Below are 22863 nucleotides of genomic sequence, written 5' to 3'. Positions count from 1 at the left end.
ATAAAAGTAGAATAGTATATATACTGTATATATAATATATATTATCTGTATATATACGGATTATGGAATTATCATTTATGTGTATTTTCTACTCTGTTCTCCTCCGTTTCTAAGGAGAATTCTTTCCACATTTGGTTTTCAAACAATGCGGCATTGAATCTTTATTTCCCTCCAGCATTCTTCCTGGATGTAGGCAATGATCAATTTAAATCATACCAGGTCTTCAGGAAATTATCTCTTAAATATTTAGAAAATTTATGATCCCACCAGCAAATTATTATTACTTCTTTTCCATTTTTCTCACATGCTGGCCAACACATGGGATTTTGAGAGTACCTAATATTTACTAACTGAATAGAATAAACTGTCATCACAGTTGTAGTTAATTCATGTATTCATAAGCCTCTGGTTTTCCCGCTTATGCTAATTCTGCTTTTTTGTTGTAAGTTGTTCTTGTTTGTCTTTTTCTTTTCGATATATGATTGTTTTTTTTAATTTTGTATTTAAATTAGCTGCTTGTTGTCTTATATGTGACTGTTTCCCCAGTTCTTTATTTTTTAACATTACTCATTATGCTTTTGACATCACAGAGATTTAAACATTTTTAAGAGTCAAATTTTGATATGCAATGAGGCTTAGCAAACTTCCCCTTTATTTCGAAAAATTTTTGTAGGATCATATAAATAAGTTATCTGTCATACTAAATGATTTCTTGTTTTTTATATACAAACTCTTTGCTATTGTTGATTTTTTTGAAAGCTATTGTTTTTATATGTGATACAATTACTCTGCTAAGTACATCTTAGCTGTAGAGGAGTGATTATTGATCTTCTTGGATTTTCAGCATCATTATTTAATTCTAAAGAAAAATCATCTTTTTTTTTTAATTTTTTTACTTTTTGTTCCTTAACTTTTTGGTTATATTTCCTTGGCGAGGACTTTTAGTACTTTGTTGATGACAAGCCAGTTTTTTTTTGTTTTTTTGTTTTGTTTTGTTTTGTTTTGTATTCTGCGTTGGCTTTTATTTCATGAAAAAATGAAAAAGCTAATTTCAAATCTACATTTTAGCTAAGCTGAATACAAAATCTTAGTGAAGGAGGCCTGGTGGTCTTGATTATAAAAACATGGCTACTGTCCTTTGGCCTTAAAACTTCAGGAAAGGCACTTCCAATGTCTTCGTGTTTGCACGTTTCAGTGCCAGGGCACAGGAATAGACCCTGGCATCCACTGTCAGAGATATTTTTCAGCTACCAGAGCATCAAGGCCCTTCAGCAGGTCATTCTTTGGTAAGGAAATTACTTCGACAAATTCTCTGTCTCCTGGCTTTGGTTTAGGTCTCACATTTTCAGCATCATCTCTGTTAATAGTTGCTGTCACGATGTATGTGGTACAGTTTGTAAAGCCTGGATCCATACACACAGCTGGAGAACACTCTGCGACATCATCTTTACAGCCAGTTTCTTCCTCAAGCTTCCCAAGAGCAGCTGCTTCTGGGCTCTCCTCATCGATGAGACCTGCGGGGAATTCTAGTATTGATGATAAGCTGTATTGGTGAGCAAGCTGGCATTTTGCTCAGAGTAAAGGAATTGACTACATTTCCCCCCTTCTGTATGATGTCACTTTGATTCTTGGCAGAGAGGTTTATCAAGTTGTAGGACTTGTCATAATTGCTACATTTGTATTAGTTGTCTTCTCATGGGTCTACTCTGAGTTTTTCTTTTTATCTTTAATCTGCTAATGTGGTGATTTACAACGATAATTTTTAAATACCAGCCCATTCTTGCATTCCTAAGGCAAGTGATAGTAGGTAATGAGTTTAACGGCTTTCAGTTTTTACTTTGTCCAAATTATTTGTATAATACATAGGCTTATCTCTGTCCCTCATATTTTTCTATAAATAAAATTTAATAATTTGTGGAACACCTATGTTTTCAGAGGGAAAGTTTTGACTATTGATTTGATCAATAGTTTTGACTATTTCTTTTTTAGAGTTTCTTGTTATTCTTAAATCACTCCTGTAACTCTTGGGTAATTGTACTGCCTTTCTGTTTCTGCCTAGAAAGTTAGCAGAAATTTACTGGTAAAAATGTCAGACATTTTTATCTCTGTTTCCATTGGTGAAGAATCTGGGTATAGCTAACCGGAGTTCTCTGCTTAAGGCATCCACATGCTGCAGTCAAGCAGTCTGCAGAGATGTATTCTCATTAGGGGCTGGGAAAAAAAGATTAGGTTTCAAGCTTCCTTGCGTTGTTGGCAAAATCCATTTCCTAGTTGATAAAGAACTTAGGGGAGTTTGCTTCTTCAATGGCAGTAGAGAGAAAATCTCCCACCTCAGGGAAAGTCCCCAGTATTTTTTAAGAACTTTAACTTGTTATAAATCAGGTCTATCCAAGATAATCTTTTGATTAGCTCAAATCAACAGATTTGAGACTTTAATTACATCAGCCACATCCTTTCACTTTTTCTGTATTTTTCTGGTTACAAGGAAGTCATAGGTTGTGCTACTTAAGGGGAGGAGACTCTCTAGGGGTGTGGCTTATTAAAGGTAAGGTAGGGTGTGTCACCACAAAATATGCCCTTATAAGAATGATTTTCTAAGATATGTGTTCAAGTGTCCCATTTTTATATATCTGATATAATGGAACTCTTCTTTCCCCTTGTTTTTCATCGGCCTTGCCACAGGTTTGATTAAGAGTTTCCAAGTCCTAGGTTTTTGTCTTAGTTGATACGGTCATTTTTACAAGTAAACTGGAACATAATTATGAGACTGCATAGTTCTACTCGTGTAGAACATTTCAGTTCCTGATTCAGATAATTTTTAGTAGAATTTGTTTTTCAGAGCAGTTTTAGGTTCACAGCAAAATTGAGGAGAAAGTATAGGGAGTTCCTATATATGCCCTGACCCCATGTCTGCACAACTTCCCCCTCTGTCAACATCCTGAACTACAGTGATACATTTGTACAGTTGATGGGGCTGCATTGACATGCTATCAGCACAAGTCCATAGTTCACATTAGGGTCACTCTCAGTGTTATACATTCTATGGGTCTTGACAAATGTGTAATGACATTTATCTACCATTATAGTATCATAAAGAAGAATTTCACTACCCCAGAAATTCTTTGTGACCCCTGCCCTGGCTTCTTTGGCAACCACTGAGCTTTTTACTGTACCCAGAGTTTTGTCTTTTCCAGAATGTCCTGTAGCTGGAATTATACAACAGGTTCAGAGTGGCATCTTTCATTTAGTAATATGCTTTTAAGCTTCTTCTATGTCTTTTTATGGCTTGGTACTTCATGTCTTTTGAGCAGTGAATAATGTCTGCTGTTTGGATGTACCATTTTATTTATCTGTGTATTTACTTGCTAAAGGACATCTTTGTTGCTTCCCAGTTTCAGCAATTAGGTAAATATTTGCTTGCAGGTCTTCATGTGAATGTAAATTTTCAATTCCTGTGGATAAATATCCAGGAGTGTGATTGCTGTATGATATGGTAAGATTATGTTTGGTTTTGTAAGAAACCACCAACTGTCTTCCAAAGAGGCTGTCCCATTTTGCATGCCAGTAGTAATGAATGGGAGTTACTGTTGTTCCACATCCTCACCAGCATTTGGTGTTGTGAATGGTACAGATTTTGATTATTCTAACAGCTCTGTAGAGGTATCTCATTGTTGTGTTAATTTGCATTTATCCGATGACAAATGGTATGGAACATCTTTTCTTAAGCTCATTTGCCTGCCAGCTGTAGGTCTTTTGTGAGATATCTTTTCAGGGTTTTTAGCATTTTTTTTTTTTTTTTAACCAGCTTGCTCCTTTTCCTGTTGTTGAGTTTTAAGATTTCCTTGGATATTTTGGATAAAATTCCTTTATCAAGTATGTCTTTGCATATATTTTTCCCAGTGTATGGTTTATTTTCACTTTCTCTTGACAGTGTCTTTCCCAGAGCAGAAGTTTTGATTTTAATGAAGCCCAGCCTATCAATTATTTCTATCAGGGATCATGCCTTTGGGATTACATGAAAAAAGTCATCATCACACTTGAGGTCATTTAATTTTCTATGTCATCTTTAGGAGTTCTAGAGTTTTATGTTTTATGTTTACAACTGGGACCTATTTCAGATTAATATTTGTGGAACGTGTAAGGTCTGTGTCTAGATCATTCCTTTGCTTGTAGATCCAGTTCTAGCACCATTTTTTGAAATGACTCTTCTCAGTTGTATTGCCTTTGCTCCTTTGCAAAGATTAGCTGACTAAATGTGTGTGGGTCTATTTCTGAGCTCTTTGTTCTGTTCCATTGATGAATTTATGTTTTCACCAGTACTATACTGTCTTGGTTAATAGAGCTTTATAGTAAGTGAGTCTGGAAGTCAGATAGTCTCAGGCCTCCAACTTTATTCTTCTCCTTCAATGTTGAATTGGCTATTTGGGGTCTTTTGCTTTAGGCAATTTTTCCCTCAACTTTATTGAGATAAAATTGACATATAACATTGTGTAAACTTAAGATTTACAACATAATTGATTTGATACACTTTTATATTCCAATATGATTGCCACCTTAGTGGCAATGCTAATACCTCCATCAGGTTACATAATTACCATTGCTTTCTGTGGTGAGAACATTTAAGATCTACACTCTTAGCAACTTACAAATATATAATATGGTATTATTACCTATAATTACAATGCTGTGCATTAGATCCCCAGAATTTATTCATCTTCTAACTGGGAGTTTGTCCTCTTTGACCAGCACCTCCCTATTTCCCTCACCCCAAACTATTCTACTCTCTTTTTCTAGGAGTGTGTTTTTTTTTTAGATTCCACATATAAGTGATACCTTACAGTATTTGTCTTTCTCTGGCATGATGTCCTCAGGGTATATCCATGTTGTCACAAATGGCAAGATTTCATTCTTTATCATGATTGAATAATATTCCATTGTATACAGTGGTTTCCCTCCCTTATCTGTTTTGAATATGTTCCAAAACTCCCAGTGAATACCTGAAACCACAGATAGTTTTGAATTCTATATATACTGTGTTATTTTCTATACATATGTACCTACAATAAAGTTTTATTTATAAATTAGGTACTGTAAACAGGTAACAACAATAACCACAATAAAATAGAACAGTTTTACCAATATAACTATAATAAAAGTTATATGGGTGTGGTCTTCTCTCTCTCTTTCTCTCTCTCCCAAATATCTTATTGTACTGTATTCACCCTTCCTTTTGTGGTGATGTGAGATGATAAAATGCCTAAGTGATAAGATGAAGCGAGATGAATGACACAGTCCTTGTGATGTGGCATTAGGCTACTATTAACCTTCTGATGATACATCAGATGGAAGATGATCTGCTTCTGAACTGCAGTTGACTGCAGTTGACTGTAACTGCACAAAGTGAAATTCTGGTTGGGGGGACTACTGTATATATACATCTTTATCCATTCAACCATTGACACTCACTTTGGTTGGTTCCATCTTGGCTATTATGTATAATGCTGTAATAAATATGGGCATGCAGATATCTCTTCAATATCTTTTTTTTTTAAGATTTTATTTATTTATTCATGAGAGACAGAGAGAGAGAGAGAGAGGCAGAGAGAGATACTCCTTGCAAGGAACCTGATGTGGGATTCGATCCTGGGATGCCAGGATCATGCCCTGGGCTGAAGGCAAGTGCTCACCTACTGAGCCACCTAAGCGTCCCCCTTCTTCAATATCTTATTTTCATTTCTTTTAGATCTATACCCAGAGATAATATTGCTATATCACATAGTAGTTTTATTTTTAACTCTGTGAAGAACCTCCATACTCTTTTCCCCAGTGGCTTTACCAGTTTAAACCAACAGTGCACAAGAGTTCCCTTTTCTCCTTATCCTTGCAAACATTTGTTATCTATTGTCCTTTTACTTATAGCCATTCTAATAGGTGTGACATAACATCTCATTGTGATTTTAATTTGCATTCCCCTCAGGATTAATGAGGTTTAGTATATTTTCAATAGATCAATATGATTACAAAGTCTTATCTTTAAAAAAATTAAAAGCAAAGTAAGATAAATATACAACTGTTGGTTGGCCATTTGGATGTCTTTGGGAAAATGTCTACTCAGTTTCTCTGCTCATTTTGAAGTGAATTATTTAAGGGTTTAATTGTTGTTAGTTATTTATATCAGTTCTTTATACATTTTGGATATTAATCCTTTATCCAGATGTAAGATTTGCAAATATTTTCTCCCATTCATTGAGTTGCCTTTTCATTTTGCTGATTATTTACTTTGCTGCACAGAGCTTATTTGCTGCTGTTTGATGTGGTATCATTTATTTCTTTATTTAGTCTTTGTTGCTTGTGTTTTTGGTGTTATACCCCCAAAAATATTTGCCAAGATGTATGTCAAGGGGCTTTTTCCCTATATTCTAGGAATTTTAGTTTCATATCTTACCAGATCCATTTTAAACCAATGTTTATACATTTTTATAATATTTAAAAAATAGTGCCAGGGAATCCCTTGGTGGCTCGGCGGTTTAGCGCCTGCCTTTGGCCCAGGACACGATCCTGGAGACCCGGGATCAAGTTCCGCGCGTCGGGCTCCTGGCATGGAGCCTGCTTCTCCCTCCTCCTGTGTCTCTGCCCCTCTCTCTCTGTCTCTCTCTCTCTCTCTCTCATAAATAAATCTTTAAAAAATAGTGCCAATTTTTAAGAGAAAGAAGGGTTCAGAGTAATTTAGGCCACTGTTATCTACCATTATTAACTCCATAAATATAGTTTTGAACTTCTTGTATGAGGAACATATTCTCCAAATACACAAACTTCTTTTTGATTTTTAAAAAACATCTGGGTGGAGTCTTTGTTTAAGAAAATTTTAATGGGGCACCTGGGTGACTCAGTGGTTGAGCCTCTGTGTTTGGCTCAGATCAAGATCCTACAGTCCTAGAATTGAGTCCCACCTCAGATTTCTCACAGGGAGCCTACCTCTCCCTCTTCCAATGTCTCTGCCCCTCTCTCTGTGTCTCTCATGAATAAATAAATAAAATCTTTAAAAAAAGAGAAAATTTTAATGACATAGGAATATATCATAATGTCACTTTTAAAAACATAATATAAAATATTTTTTAATCTATGACTCAGCTATAGCATGTAAGGTATATTATATGAAAGAAAGTAGTCTGGAGTTCGTGAAACATTTAGGAGTCATTGTTTTTTACTTTCCTTTTGTAATATGCATCATAATAGTTTTTTAGTTTTCAGAGTGCTTGAAATAACAATTTGGCTTCACAGTTTATACTACTATATTTTACAACTAAATCACAAAATTGCAAGACTGTTATATATATAATTGGCAAGATAGGCAGGTCAGTTATGCATGTAATTGGGTTGAACTGAAGTTTTACAAGTAAAGGCTAACTTATATTGTGGTGGCTCTTTTTCTTAAAACTTGTTCAATGATATGGCATGGATGTTGTAAAGGATAAAATAAAGATACATTTTATTTCCTAAGTCCTTCAAATTAATAGTGGAAATATATGATCAAAATTACTTTGACTTCTTAAGTTATAAATATATACTCAAGGTAAACTTGCAGTCAAAAGATACTTCTGTAACTTACAGTTTTCCATTTTAAAATCCCCTTTCTTATTTATATGTGTTTTTAAAAGTTGTTCTACTTGAAGACTTAACGAAAGTAACTTTCCAAGAAGTGAATCATGATAAATTAAAATGCTAGATTTTTATTGTTTCTTTTCACCCATTACTGAAGTAGTTAGCAAAAAATACCTTAATGAACTGTCTGGTACACCTAAGGTCATCCATGCAAAACTTAGATCAATATGATTACAAAGTCTTTTGTTTAAAAAAATAAGTAAAAGCAAAGTAAAATAAATATACAGTAAAGTACTACTGAAAGTTTCGGCCAACTGTAAGTCATTGTGTAAAATTATAACTTTTTGTCAATGTTTGAATCAAGTTTTGTTATTAGGTTCAACTAAAGAAGCTGTCGCATTCTCTCTTACCATATCTCTTCAATGAGCAATAGTTCTCAGGACTTTTAGAAATGCAGATATATATCCTGTGTACAATTGTTAAGATTTACTTGGTTTAGATAATAATAGCAATATATGTTTAGCTTTTATAACATGCCAGGTATATTTCTAAATTCTTTGTATATGACATGTAATCATTTAAAATAAAACCCTTTTTTATTACAATGAGAAAAATGAGAATGAAGGGTATTAAATAATTTATCTGCATGACAGATTCAGGCTTCGATATGATAGTCTGCCTCTGACTTAAAGGGAAATCCTATGCTTGCATATTTTAGTAACCACGAACCAACTCCTCCATTTGAGAGCATGCTGGTCTATCTGTGAGGCATATACTAAACCATTTGCAGTAACTTGATTTACCATAAATTGCCATGGTCTCTCAATGAAGTTCTCTAATTCTATTCATAGTACCAAGGTGAAAATTTATAGTATTGTCTTATAGAATGCCATAATCCTCTGCCAGATTTTACTTTCTTCCTTTTATCAGAGACTACGTGAGCTAGTGTTTCTGTTTAGACTTAATACATATTACTCCATGGTGCTTCTCCACCATGTGTTGCTATGAACAAAATAAATTTCTTCATAAACAAGGGAAAAAATTGTTGCTGCATTTCTAGATGTGGCTCCCAGTTTGAGCTGGGACAGCGTTTTTTCCAAGTTTAAGGTCTCAGGTCGGGAAATGCAGTCCTCCCCAAATATCCACATACTTGGTGCTTCATGTCCTGAAGTCTCTGACTTGCACTGCCCAAGTACTATAACACAGCCATTCCCCTTACTTTGTACTGCCTATCTCTATTCTCCTGCTTTATTCTTTTCTCCTCAGCACTGATAAAAATCTAACATACTAGGTATTTCATTTTGTTTCTCTTCTGATGTTCTTTGGAGTAGTCGGCTTCCTCTAAGAAACAGACAAAAAGAATTAGTCATGCAGGAGATCCATAAGGGATAAAACTTGGAAAATAGGAGGGAACTGGGGGAGTCTGAAAAGTTGTCAAACCTTGATGCCACTTGACTCTGAGTAGAGGGAAGGAAGGAAGGAAGGAAGGAAGGAAGGAAGGAAGGAAGGAAGGAAAGAAGGAAGGAAGGAAGGAAGGAAGGAAGGAAGGAAGGAAGGAAGGAAGGAAAAATCTTAGACTACTAGGTCGACTTAAGAGAATTTGGAAGGGTTGGGGTAGAGTCCTTGACCAAAATGTCTCATCAAGGCAGTACCACACCTCCTGGGAATGGGCCCATCTGAGCATCCCAGCTGCACTTAGTTATTGGCAGGGCCATTCTCACAGAAAGCATGGCCTCAAATGTCACAAAAGCAGTGACAGATTTCAGCATCCAGCAGCTATAGCTGGCAGTCAATTTTATTCTTCGCAAATGGAATTCTGAGTGAGATATGAGAGGCACATTTCAGGCTGCCTCTGCATGTTCAAGAACAGGAATTTTCTATACCATTCTGTGCCCATTACCTTTGATAGTGCCTGGGTCATAGGAGAAGTCAATAAATGTGCATGAATAAATGAATTTTTCTCTGGGGAAAAATAGATGTGTGTATCTCCTGAAGTGTCTTCTTGCACATTAGTGTTCTGCCAAGAGCTCCTGGCAATCCAGATCTGGAGACTAATTACCTGAGAGGATGCCTGAATCCTCATCCAAACTTTACAAAAGGGCAAGTAAAATTAGTTAAAGGCAGTATTTGTCAAAGAACCAGAGGAGTGTCCTTGTGGTAGGTACATTACTTATCCTTATCACTAGTTACTGAGAAGTAGTTTCATGGAATTTCAATGGCAAGTGACACACTGGATTTCAAAGGCAAGGATCAAGATTTATTTTAAAATGGGGTGTGCAGTCTGAAGTTCAGAATCCTCATGGTGCCTGTGGTCACTTTCATTAAATGTAGCCATAGTCTCAAATAATTATATTACTGAAGTGCAATGTTTGTCTGCTCTATTATTGAAGAATATTCAATTCTGCTAAAGATGATGAAAAAAAATAGAAACTTATGGAATGTATTAAGCATAGAGAGTGAGTAATCAAGTAGCTTGTAAGGCAAAGGAAGAATTCATAATTGTATTATGAATAGAAAGCAATGCAAAGTAAAAGAGTGAGTGGTCCATATAAAGGCATGAAAAAGAATGTTATAGATAGGATTTAAAGGAACAAGTAAATATGAAATATTAATAAGCACAAATCCTGCCACCTCCAGTTTTGGCAGTCAGGCATCCCTATATTAGACATCCATTGGTGCCAGTCATTGTGGCCCCATTTGGAACTCAACAGGGGCTCTATCCCAAGAATGCAGTCAGTAAGCATAGCTTCTCAGCAAGATATGGGAAAACTGTAGTTATTAGCAAGATGTACTCATCCCACATCTCTATAACAGAACTAGTGCATTTGGCTCCAGGCATCTTCTTTTTGCTGAAGCTTCTTGCTCAAACCTCAACTTAGATTCTTTTCACTTGTCATTATCAGGAAATAATTTTATAACAGATAACATAAATTGCAGTTAATCTTTGTATCTTTGATTGATACTCAGTTACCCATGGAAGTAAAAGGAAAAGCTATCTCAAGCAGTTTGTAGAATAGAGGTTCTTGGCCCAAGAAGGATTGATAATGGTACAGATTGTGTTAAAGATGTATAGAGGTATTGATTTCCTCAGCAGACAAGTGAGCTGGTTTGGGACCGAGTGACCCAGAGCTCTTTGTGTTCTGGCATCTCAGCCTATGAACAACCTTTGACACACCAGTTTCTATATGATATTATTATTTTCTATGGGAACTGTGATATGAAAAGGTTGAGAATCATTGGATTGTGATAATACATTGGAAGATATCCATGGCTGTATGAGTCCAATATATAACAAAAAGGCCCGTGGTATTCATGTGTCATAAACTATTAGGCTGTGGGGACCCTCTTAGTTACCATCTTACTCTGCAATACCCCCCAAATGGCAGTTGGCATTTTTTCACTTATTGCTGATAGTAACTATTAGAGATGGATTCTATTACTTATGTTACAAATGGGTAAGCGGAGGTTACTCAAAGACTGTTGAGTATCTTTTCTCCCCTTCTTTCTTAGAAGCAGCCAAACCACAATTTTTTAAATTTAGTAATGAAGTATAATCGACATACAATATTATATTAGTTTCAGGTGCACAACATATTGATTCAACAATTCTGTACATTACTCATTGCTCACCAGGATAAGTGTAGTTACCATCTGTTACCATACAACATTATTACAGTATTATTGGCTATATTCCCTATGCTGTACTTTTCATCATTGTGACTTACTTGTTTTATGACTGGAAGCTTCTACCTCTTAATCCCCTTTATCTATTTTGGATGCCTCCACCTCCCTCCCCTCTGGCAACCACAACTTTGTTCTCTATATTTAGGAGTATGTTTGGGTTTTATATTTTTGTGTGTTTGTTTGTTTGGTTTTTTACATTCCACATTTAAGTGAAATCATATGGTTATTTGTCTTTCTCTGACTTATTTCACTTAGCCATCCATGTTGTCACAAATAGCATAATTTCATTCTTTTTATGACTGAATAAGATTCCATTGTGTGTATATATGTTTGTGTGTGTGTTTGTGTGTGTGTGACATCTTCCTTATCCATTCATCTATCAGTGACCCCTTGGGTTGCTTCCAGGTCTTGGCTATTGTAAATAATGCTGCAGTAAACATAAGAGTATGTATATTTTCTTGAATTAGTATTTGCATTTTCTTTGGGATAAACCATAACTTTTGCAGAGGTAAAATGCACTCAGATAGAGGACTCGATTTTTCTGAGACATAGGTGTAAAGGCAGGAGATTGAATTTTCCAAAAATGAGAAATATTATCTCCTACAATATATAGTTTTCTAGAAATTTGCCACTACCCCACTTAGAGTGAAGTCTAATTCTGTTCCTCTTTAATGTGGGAAAGTAGGTTTTGGTATGCATACAGGAAAAGGTTGCATTCAGATGATGCTGTGATAACCAAATCTAGATTAGAAAAGAATATACAGCTTCTTCTGGTTTTATGTTAAATGATTCATCTTAGGATAGAGCCCATTTTCTAAGGAAGCCCGAGGACTGCATGGAGATGACAGAAGTAGATGTCCTAGATAAAATCTCAGTCATCAGTGATTACCAGCTTCCAGACATGGCAGTGAGATCCCTTCAGATTATACCAGCCTGTGGTCATCAAGTTGCTCCTAGTTTTTGATTCTGCTTAGTTGAGGCAACAAACATTATGGAGCAAAGACAAGTCATTCTTCCAATGCCCTTTCTATATTCCTAACTCATGAAAACTATCAACATAAAATCATTGTTCTTTTATTCTAGTTAGTATGAGGTAGTTAGTCAGTGATGGTAAATGGAATAGTAGCTGAGAATGGCCACGTGAATAAGTTTGAGCCAATAAAATGTAACCAAAAGCTGGGAATCTTATAAAGATTCCCAAAGGAGATAAGCTGCTGGGCTAGGTAGTAATATTTGTTTTCCCCTTTTTCCATCTTTATGCTTCCCGAAATAAAGACGTAATTGCTGGAGCTTAAGCAACTATCACGTAGCCCTGAAGATGGAAACTTGAGGATGGCAGTAGTGATAGAGAGAAGGTACCTGGTTTCCTGATGACCTAGTGAAATCATCCTAGTGATTCGAGACCTCTGGCCACTATAATTAAACTATATGTAAGAAAAAAATAGCTATTTATGCATTTAGGACTTCTTTTTAAATTTATAATGGTTTTCTTTTATGTGTTGCCAATCCTAAACATGACTCATAAATCTTAAAAAGACTGTTACTTGCCCAGATTAATAAGTGGAAAAGAAAAGATTTATACCCCAGTTGTCTGATTTCAGAACCTACAGTTTCATCACTGCAGCATACTGCTCCAAGGGCAAAAGTGCAATTGTCAAAATTCGGAAAGAATGTAATATTTTTTTAAAGATCAAAAATTGTAAAATATATCAGAAACAGAATTCTAAAAGTTTACAGGATATGGAGTACCATCTAGACTAGACAGAGACTTTTGTTATTCTCTTCATGGGTGACCAGTAAACTTAAGTTTTACATGTTAATGTAATACTATTTATGAGAAATATCTTAAAACTTATTTAAAAGGAATGATGTATGTTTGGTCAAGTTTATTGTTTTGTTTTGTTTTTCATCTAAACTCATTAAATATAGTTAGGCATACAAACCAAAACTCCTGGTGTAAGATCTAATTCTAAAAAGAAAAACTTCCTTATGGCCCTGGGTTACAAATAATTAAGGAAACATTCAATTCTGTATAAGTGAAAAGTTCATTCTTTCTGATTTTCTGTGCACTTGCACATTTGTAGCTCGTTAGTTTCATTTGCAGCAGGGATATTGAAAACACATTTCAAGTGCTCCTACTGATTTAAGAAATTTATTGTACCTTAAGGGCTGTCAGAGGAAATTTGCAAATTACTTGCCCAAATTATTTCAACAAGAAAACATAGTGATATGTTCAGGTAATGGAAAGGGGAAAAAGATTAACATAAGTGTCATAAAAAAGCTATTGTGCTGCATAAATCCCAGGTAGTCAAAGATGTTTTGTAAGAAAGATGCTGTGCTAAAATGCAAGAAAGAATATGTCTCGTATACCCCTTCTTATTCAATAGAGAATACCCTTTTGATTTCAGTGTTAAAACATACACTTCCCTTTCTTTGTCCCATGAAGAGGACTTTAAGCCATTTCTTTCTTCTTTGAAATATTATTTGGTGAATAAGAAACACAGTCTTTCACCTAAGTGTCTATGGATATATTTCTATACACGAGAATTCTTAATTAAAATATTTGCTGATTCGGGACGCGTGAGTGGCTCAGCGGTTGGGCAGCTGCCTTTGGCCCAGGTCATGCGTGATCCCAGGATCTGGGATTGATTTCCACATCCGGCTCCTGCATGGAGCCTGCTTCTCCCTCTGCCTGTGTCTCTAATGAATAAATACATAAATCTTTTATGTATTTATAATAAAATAAAATATTTGAAGATTCAGTAAACCCAGGAGAATCCAATAAAGTAGGCATCCTATGTAACCTCTAATAGCAGAGATTAAATTCAGTTGTATTTTAAATGAGTTAGATGACTAATACTTTCTTTATAAATCCCTGTAGGAACAATATACATAATTTATCATTAATATGGTCACATATAAGATGTACTCTTTATCACATATACTTGAGAAAAATACATGTAAAGTATCTTAAAAGTCATCACCTATTAATGGCAGGACCATTACTGAGTTAGGAAAACACCTGCTAACCTATTTAGGCATGAAACAATTGGACCCACACAATGTATGAAAGCTGAAGTTGGAGAAAAAGCATTCCCATGAGAACTGAGTTACTTTGCTTACAAAATAGGAAACTTTCTCGTCATTTCTATTTAATTTATTATTTTTTAAAATAAATTTTCTTAGGGGAAATGGCACTGGTGGTGTTGATAAATGGAAGTGTTATGATGGTGGTAATGAGCTGGAAGGAGGTGGTGTGTTTGGTAGGCATGTAGTAAGAGGATGGAAATAGAATGGAAAGAACTGTGAGCTGTCAAAACAGCCAATTTTATTTTATGTTTTCCATTGTGTTATAATTGAAATTCCCATCATCCATGATTTTAGTAATGTTTCCACAGAACAAAACCTTGACTATTTATGATATTTTGCAAAGTGAAGGATATACTTATTCACCTTTCACATATTTAATTTCAAAGAATCCAAGCAAGGTGACTGAGTTCCATATGCAAATAGAAGCAGGAAGAAGATACCACTCAAACTGAGCAGAACAGAGTGATGATTTGGTGATGATTTAAACAGCTATAAAGCTATCAGAGTTCCCAAGTCTCTCAGAGATTAGCTGGGATGTGGTATTCTCACAAAACATTAGATAGTCCTTGATTCCTGTGAATTTTAAAGGAAGTGTTGTTATCTGGGTTACAAAACACCCACTACTGAATATATTCTCAAAATTTGTGTGTGTATGTGTGTGTCTGTGTGTTTAACTAAAGAATCTTGAACATTGTAGATGTTTGATTAGTCCAAAAGATATATATATTTTTTAATGATAGATCTACTTCACTAATCCCAACATATTTAAAGTGGTCATATATTTCTTAATATTTTCCCAACAAACTTTTTTCTTTAATTAGGGAAAAAAAGTCTACATCTTTTTTCCCAATTGAGGGTAATAATTAAAATCTATAACATATGTCAGTTTTAACATGTTTAATTAATTTTTTGGTAGTGTCGAGAAGCATGTATGTAGCAATTCAGAGTGAATTATTTGGTAAGACCTTAGGGAGGCGGGCTGATAATTCTAATGAGATACTTAGAATTATCTTGGTCAAAATCTATTAATAGGGCCAGTCTTCAGGCTTTCTGAAACATAAAACCAATTTGTTGAAAAGAATTTTAGTAGTGGTTGTGATATATTGTTGGCGGTAGATGAAAGTAGCTCACAACTTGTGCTCAGTGCAATCTTTAAGTTAAAAACACTGGCAAAACACTATCTATTATTATTCCTAATTTCTTATAATTAATAATAATGTTACAGTGATTAAACTGAATGCATTTTAAAGAAAACAAAAGGCACATTAAAGCATATTTTGTCTATATAAGACCTTTAAATAATATCAAAATTTAATACAATCAAGGACATAATATTTTACTCTTGGGGTAATTGTTTTGTTTCCAGAAATTAATACATATTATATTTTAGGTAGTTTTTACAAGTTAAACCAGAAACTTAAGATTGCTTCATATTCCCAAAGCAGGGATGCCTGGGTGGCTCAGCAGCTGAGCATCTGCCTTCGGCTCAGGGTGTGATCCTGGAGTCCCAGGATCAAGTCCCACATCGGGCTCCCTGCATGGAGCCTGATATTTGCCCTCTGCCTATGTCTCTGCCTCTCTCTCCCTCTCTCTGTCTCTCATGAATAAATAAATACAAGCTTAAAAAAATATTCCCAAAGCATCATTTTGCATTGAAAAGCTTCTGTGTCCAGAAACACTCATAAGTGCTCTAGGAAGTAAAAGACTAGTAAAATTGACCTACATCTTCTTGAATGTGCCAACTCATAAAAATAATGCCACTATGATACTTAATTTGAGGAGTACATGGCAAGTTACTGTAAATACACTGTTGGGTAGTATCATGAATTAGTGCTCTAGGAAGTCATTTTTCATTGGAGGAGAGGAGTAGAAGAGATTTATATAGATCATAAATAAGTTAATGTGGTGATTGTTAAAAGAGATGTAATAAATGAAATATTATGACAAAGTAAGATGATGAATGAAATATTATGACAAAGTAAGAAGATGAGTGTTGTATAATGGTTGAAATGGTTTATGATGTGTATACCCAGTGTGTTACTTACACTGCTTGAGTTTCATTATTCTTATTTTTATGCAGTCTAATTGATCTCCTTAAAATCTTAATATAAGAAAATCTGCATCTCTTTGTCCAAAAAGAAGTATAATTAAGCTTTAAGCCTCTCATCTACCAGTGTGGTGAAATGTCTATTATCACACATTTTTTTATACCTCCATTGGAATATGGCAGACTTAAATCTATTTTTTTCTTCTATTTTTATTGATATACTATACTAGTTAAGTTACTTAAATAAACCATTAAGTCTCAGTAATATTAACTGGAAAAAGGATATAATGCCAGCTGCCTCCTAGAATTTTTGTGACTTTTAATCTGGAAAGTAGAAATGAACTGCTTATGTAGTATCTACTGCATGGTAAATGTTTGATATATTTTAATTAAATTTTTTGAGAGTAAGGTTTTTATTATATCATTTCATCAAGAAAGGAGAATTTCCTCTAATTTATTCTCAACTTGGAGTTTTGAAAAAGATCACTTAAAATCCTTTTTAAGATAAAGCACTTTTCCCCCTCCTTGTTAAGAGATTGGTTTTATTGTAATAGAAAAGCATGAAATTGGATCCTTCATTTTTCTTTCAAAGATCAGAAAAATAGTCCTGAATTAATCTTACATCAGATATATTGCTGTGTTCATAGATTATCCAAATATCTACAACCCTGACATTATGCAAAGAGAAAATCATATAGATAATTTGACTCTCATTTTGTATATTTAATGCTAGTTTAAGTAGATGGTCCGTAACTTGAACTGGTTAAACTTTTGTTATACCAGGTCTATTTTCTAGTGATATGATCTCATAAACCAATAGTTCAATGACATTGGTAAACCCTTACTGTACAGTGTAGTAATAGGCATTCCAAGAAGAATTCCACTATGGAAACATAAGACAACCCCCCCCCACTTCACCCCACCCCCCCACCCCCGCAGACGCTCCATCTCCTCCAATCCTTTCCTGGTCCTATCTAATTCAGTGCTGGTCATTGACTCATGAATTGAAGTGATCTTATTTTAAAATGATGCCTCACCTCTCATATACCCTTTTGAAAAGTCATAAAGGGATAATTTCTCTTATTGTAGGTGGTAGCATGCCCTATGTTAAGATGTAGAATGACCACTGTTAGTCATTTGAGTTGTATCCAAGAAGAAAGGGAAGCTGGTTGAGGAAAAAGATGGAGAGTTGAAGCAGATATTCAGAGAGGAGCAGTGAACTATAGACCTTGTGACCCCAGAAAAGGAAAAAGATAGTGATAGAGATTGATGAATAATCAGAAGGTACAGGTAGGTGTGTATGCTTTAAAAAATGGCAGTAGGAAAAAAAAAAAATGGCAGTAGGGATCCCTGGGTGGCTCAGCAGTTTAGCGCCTGCCTTCCGCCCAGGTCGAGTCCCACATCAGGCTCCTGCATGGAGCCTGCTTCTCCCTCTGCCTGTGTCTCTGCCTGTTTCTGTCTCTTTATTTATTCATAAATAAATAAAATCTTTTTAAAAAATGGCAGTAAATTCTTTGACATTCTTGCCAGTGACAAGTAGGATCAGTGTCCCATCCTAATGAGCATGGGGGAGACTCTTAACTGCCATGACTGTAACAGGCTATGGAAGAAGTGATGCTGTGTGTCTTTAGAGGATAGATCATGAAGCCAATGAGTTTCTCTGTGGACACTGGAGTATTTAGATTGGGAGCCCTGAGCTTCCAGATAAAAAGTCTGAATATCCTAAGACCACCATGATGTGAGGAACCAGAACAAATCAGTTAGCCAACTAGAGGTGCTCTTCAGGCCATTCCATTTCAGGTGCCAGATTTCTGAGTGAAGGAGTTTCTGTTAATATCAACCTTCAGCCACTGTGGTACCTCTGGTCTGCAAGTCCTACAAGCTGATGTACCAGACACTGTGTAGCAAAGACAATCAACCTCTGATATGCCCTATCCAAATTCCTTATCCACATCCCAAGAACACTAAAAGGAAAAAAAAAAAATAAAGACTGCTGTTTTGACCCACTACATCTTGTAGTTGTTGTACCCAAGATTGCCAATCCGAGAAACCACCAAGGAGCCGACACCGATGCAAACACACGAGGGTTTATTTACTAGCTTGAGCTTGGGTCCAAGTATACCTGACACAGCGGACCAGGGACTTGGACCCCTGAGGTGGGTTTCAGCTGAGTTTTTATAGGCTGGTCTAGGGGATCTTCAGAAGGGGTGGAGGAATTTTTCAAGTTCTGTTTACATTTTGATATGGGGCTTTCAAGGGTGTTGAGCTCTGTTCTCATTCTAACAGGGGCTTCCTGCCCTTGGCTTGGGCTCTGTTCTCATTCTAATAGGGGCTTTCTAGGACATTAAGCTGTAAGCTGTTTTCTTCCTGTAACTGAAGTAATGTAAAGTTCAGCTCTTATTCACAGGGGCTGGGATGGCTGCACTTGTGATAACACTGAACTCAAAGTGAAATGGCCTTAATTTTCTCGGCCTCCACAGTAGTAGTTTGCTTCTGAGGATAATATCAGTTCTCTGGGGTATTCAGTACACGATTTCATTAGTAGGCCTATTTTCCTATTTTAGAATCATGGGCTCTACAGGTTTATAAGCTTCTTTCTAAAATGGAGTTTCTATATGAGCAACTTCCTTTAACATGTCTTATATGGTAGATCTGCTGGTGATGAATACTCTTTACATTTTTTTTCTTTTCGTTAGTAAAAATTTTATTTTGCCTTCATTCTTAAAAAACAGTTTATCTGACACAGAATTTTAGGTTGGTTGCTTATTTGTTTTGTGTAACTTCAAAGAGTCACTTCATTATCTTCTGGCATGCATAGTGTTTGACAAGAAATTGGCTATAATTATTTTTTGGAATTCCTGTATGTGATGTGTCATTTTTTTCTGTGGCTGCTGTTAATACTTTTTATCACTCTTTTTCAGAAATCAGATTATCATATTTCTTGGAGTTTGTTCTATTCGTGTTTCTTCTGCTTGGGGATCATTGAGATTTTTGATACCTAATAAGATTTAAGATTTTTCTCTTTATCACTGTTTTTCAGGAATATGTTTATGTTATACTTTGGTGTTTTTCTTTTGTCTTAACTCCATGTTTGCTAATAGGTTTGTTAAGTTTTTGGGTGTGAGATTTGATATTTTCCCTCAAAATTTGAAAAATTTTAGCTATTTTTCAAGTATATTTTCTTTCTATTTCTCACTTAAATATAACTTGGTATTCTCCGTCTGTTTAGTGTAAGGATTTATGTTACTATGTTTAGAATCTGGGCTATACTTAATGTTTGCTCTATCTATAGGTGCCAGAGATATCAAATTCCTCTAATGTCCTCATTTTTGTCTTTTTGCCTACGCTTTCTTGAGCACACCTCCCTAGAGATAATTTGTGTCTTATATGTTCTTCAGCTATAATCCAGTTATTTTATAACCAATTCTTATCCACCATAGTCTATGTTCTGTAAAAGTCACCAGGAATGCTGAATTAATTAATGTTGAACTATTACTGCTGGGACATACAGGGCTAGGTCCTGTGAGTTTCTGATCAGAACATCTTCACCAACTGAAATGGTATTTGGTTATGTTGGTCCATTTGCCAAGATCCTAAAGACAAGCCAGTTTTACAATACTGAAAACCTACTTGTTTATGTAACCCTTTTCCTGTATAACATTTAACAAATAAATATTTTTACATGATTTTTTCTGATCTGCAGAAACTCCCTCACCTGTACGTTTAACATTTTTATGCCACAATTGGCTTTTGAAATGTGTGAGCTAGCCAACACTAGCTGAGAAAGGGTTAGCATTTTCCTGAGCCTGGATAGCATGACCCTAAGTTTCTTTGGCTTTCATCCTCATAAGACTGATACCCACTATGCTTTTTTATTGTTGTTTTTTTCATGAATTCAAAAATTTAGCCACTTTTCCAATTTTTAATAGTTTTATCACACACTGTAGATGTTACTTGAACATTTTCTAGAGTAGCTTCATGCACAGATTGGTGAAATCTTTCTTTTTTTTATGGAGATATCATATTGTGATTCATTAACGTTGAATTCTCAACCAACAGCACTGTAACTCATGCCCAAATGAAGCTGATCTAACACACATGTTTTTTTGGAAAGGTACATCATAACCTTCATCCATTTAGAAACATTAGACCCCATTTTAGCACTTAAACTGGGGGCTATTTTAAAGAGCAAAATCACCAAAGCCAAGATAAACATTTTCTAAAGAGTAGCATTGAATCTACAAAAAGGGCATATTTACAGAATGAGCAAAAGACAGAGTATCTCCTTGTTCCACTTCAGCTTAGACATGTGTGTCAGGATACTAAAATTCTTCACCATTCTGTGCATATCTGTCAACAATCACACAGTCTCCATGAGTCTTGAGTTTGAGGTTTCAAATAAATTTTAAAAAGTAGGTAAAGAAACAAATACAGAATCCAAAAATATATATATATATTTTACATACAGAAAGTTACACACATGCTAAGTGTTGGCCGATAAATTATCACGAACTGAACACTTGTGTTACCAGACAGTTGACTGTACTTTGTCCCTGCTGGTGTCATAGTAAGATGTGTGGGAGAAGAATCTTATGATTAAATGTCAGTCTTTTGCTGGCCTATGTCTCTGAGGTTTGACCTTCCCAAGTCTTTTTGCAGTGACATAGCTTTTTTACACTTTAGTTGATATAGGAAGGTAAAAGGAATCTATAGTTGGTGGAAAGCTCTTCATTTTAAGTGAGATTCCTGAAGGGGATCTAATGCCATAAAGGGGACCAAGGTGATGGTTAATTTTGTGTGTCAACTTGACTGGCCCCAGGGTGCTCAATTACATATTACTTATGGATGCATCTTTGAGGAAGTTTCAGAAACAGATTAACTTCTGAATAAGTGGCCTCAGGAAAGTATATTGCCTTCTGAATTTGGGGATACAATTCCTTTATTTCTCACAGATCCCAATACACTCATACCTATTTCATCCCCATGGAGGGCTGAGAGGGGGGTGCAGAGCCAGCTTGAAGCACCAACAATGAGGTCCCCACCCAGGAAGGGACTGGCCTTTCAAGGCTCTACCTTTGTTAGGGGCTAGAACATAACTGCAGCCCCTGCCAGCCTGCCAAAAAAGTACCTGCGTGGCGTCATAACAGAAATGAACCAGGGATACTGAAATCACCTATATAAAAGATTGTGCAGTAGCCTTCTGGATACTGGATACCAGATCCAGCCCTGCCCAGACCTGGGGAAAGGGGGCAACAGCTTCTTCTGCTGCTCTATTAGCTTCCTTGCCCACTGTAGAGCCCATCTGCCCCTAGGACTAAACCAAAAGACCCTGGAATATAGATGTAAGCTGGGTTTGTCTGTCCAAGGAGCTCTGGGTCCTCAGAGGCTAGAAGATGTCAGCAGACGCCATCCTCAAGCTGTATTTGCCCAGAGAAGTTTCCTGCTATACATGCCCATCACTTTCAGCTACAGACTGCATGGAGCCTTGTGCCAAGGGCTGAGAGGGATAGGGCCAGAGGCCTGGTGGTGCAGCCTCCACATTGCCCAGGCCTGCAGCTGGTGGTATGCAGGAAGTGTGGTCCTCTCAGGTGGCCTCTCAGAGTACAGGAAGCATAGAAGCAGTGACAGAGCCCAGCCCAGGAGGCCTGAAGCACCTACATCCATGGGCTCAGCTTGCTTGTTCCATGTCACATGTGCACATACATGCACATAAATATATGAATCTCCTGTCATGTGAATATTTAACTTTAAAAGGTAACCTCAACTTACAGGCATGCCAGAGTAAGTAAAGCCCCTATGATAGTGCTTAGAATAGCAGTTCAAACCTAACAGAACAAATAGGAAACTTAAAAAAAATAAATTTGCTATAGTAAAGTAAAAGAGGTATGCATTGTAGTTAATTAATTAGGGGTAAATAATGATTCCAAAGCAAGGATGAATAATTGAGGTTGAATGATAGGGAATGTGTAAATGACTTAAAAATCACCATCTAATTTTCAAAACATCCGAGCCATCTTCATGTAGGCATAATAGCAGATGGGTATCTATTCTTAAATGACAGATTGTCCGTAAGAGATGTAAAACTTGATTTGTTAAAGCTTTTAAAAAATTATGATTTTTAATGAACTTAACTTATGATAATTATAACAAATTAACTTATCTTTTTTTTTTTTCAAATTAACTTATCTTACATATGACCTTTTCTTCCTTCTATACCAAAGGAAGTTTATTGTTTTAAATTCATGTAACACGTACAATGAAATGTATTAAAATGTGTAAATTTGTGCCACTATTTTGGAAAGCTGATTGACACTATCCACTAAAATAAAATATTCATGTAACTAACTTAACAATCATAATCCTAAATAATGCCAAAATATATATGATTAAAAACTGGGATGGGGGAATGAATTGCCTTTGAGTAGTAAGAAGTATTTGAT

The 22863-nt window shown here is 35.7% G+C and overlaps 1 pseudogene; it reads right to left on the bottom strand.

The window, feature by feature from the left end:
- Window positions 1-1144: 1144 nt before the first annotated feature.
- Window positions 1145-21725, bottom strand: LOC121479362 (annotated as a pseudogene).
- Between the last annotated feature and the right edge of the window lie 1138 nt (window positions 21726-22863).

This window comes from Vulpes lagopus, chromosome 20 (genome assembly GCF_018345385.1).
Source record: "Vulpes lagopus strain Blue_001 chromosome 20, ASM1834538v1, whole genome shotgun sequence".
NCBI classification, from domain to species: domain Eukaryota; kingdom Metazoa; phylum Chordata; class Mammalia; order Carnivora; family Canidae; genus Vulpes; species Vulpes lagopus.
Note: the sequence above shows the minus strand (reverse complement) of the source record. Positions and strands in the feature narration are given on the sequence as shown.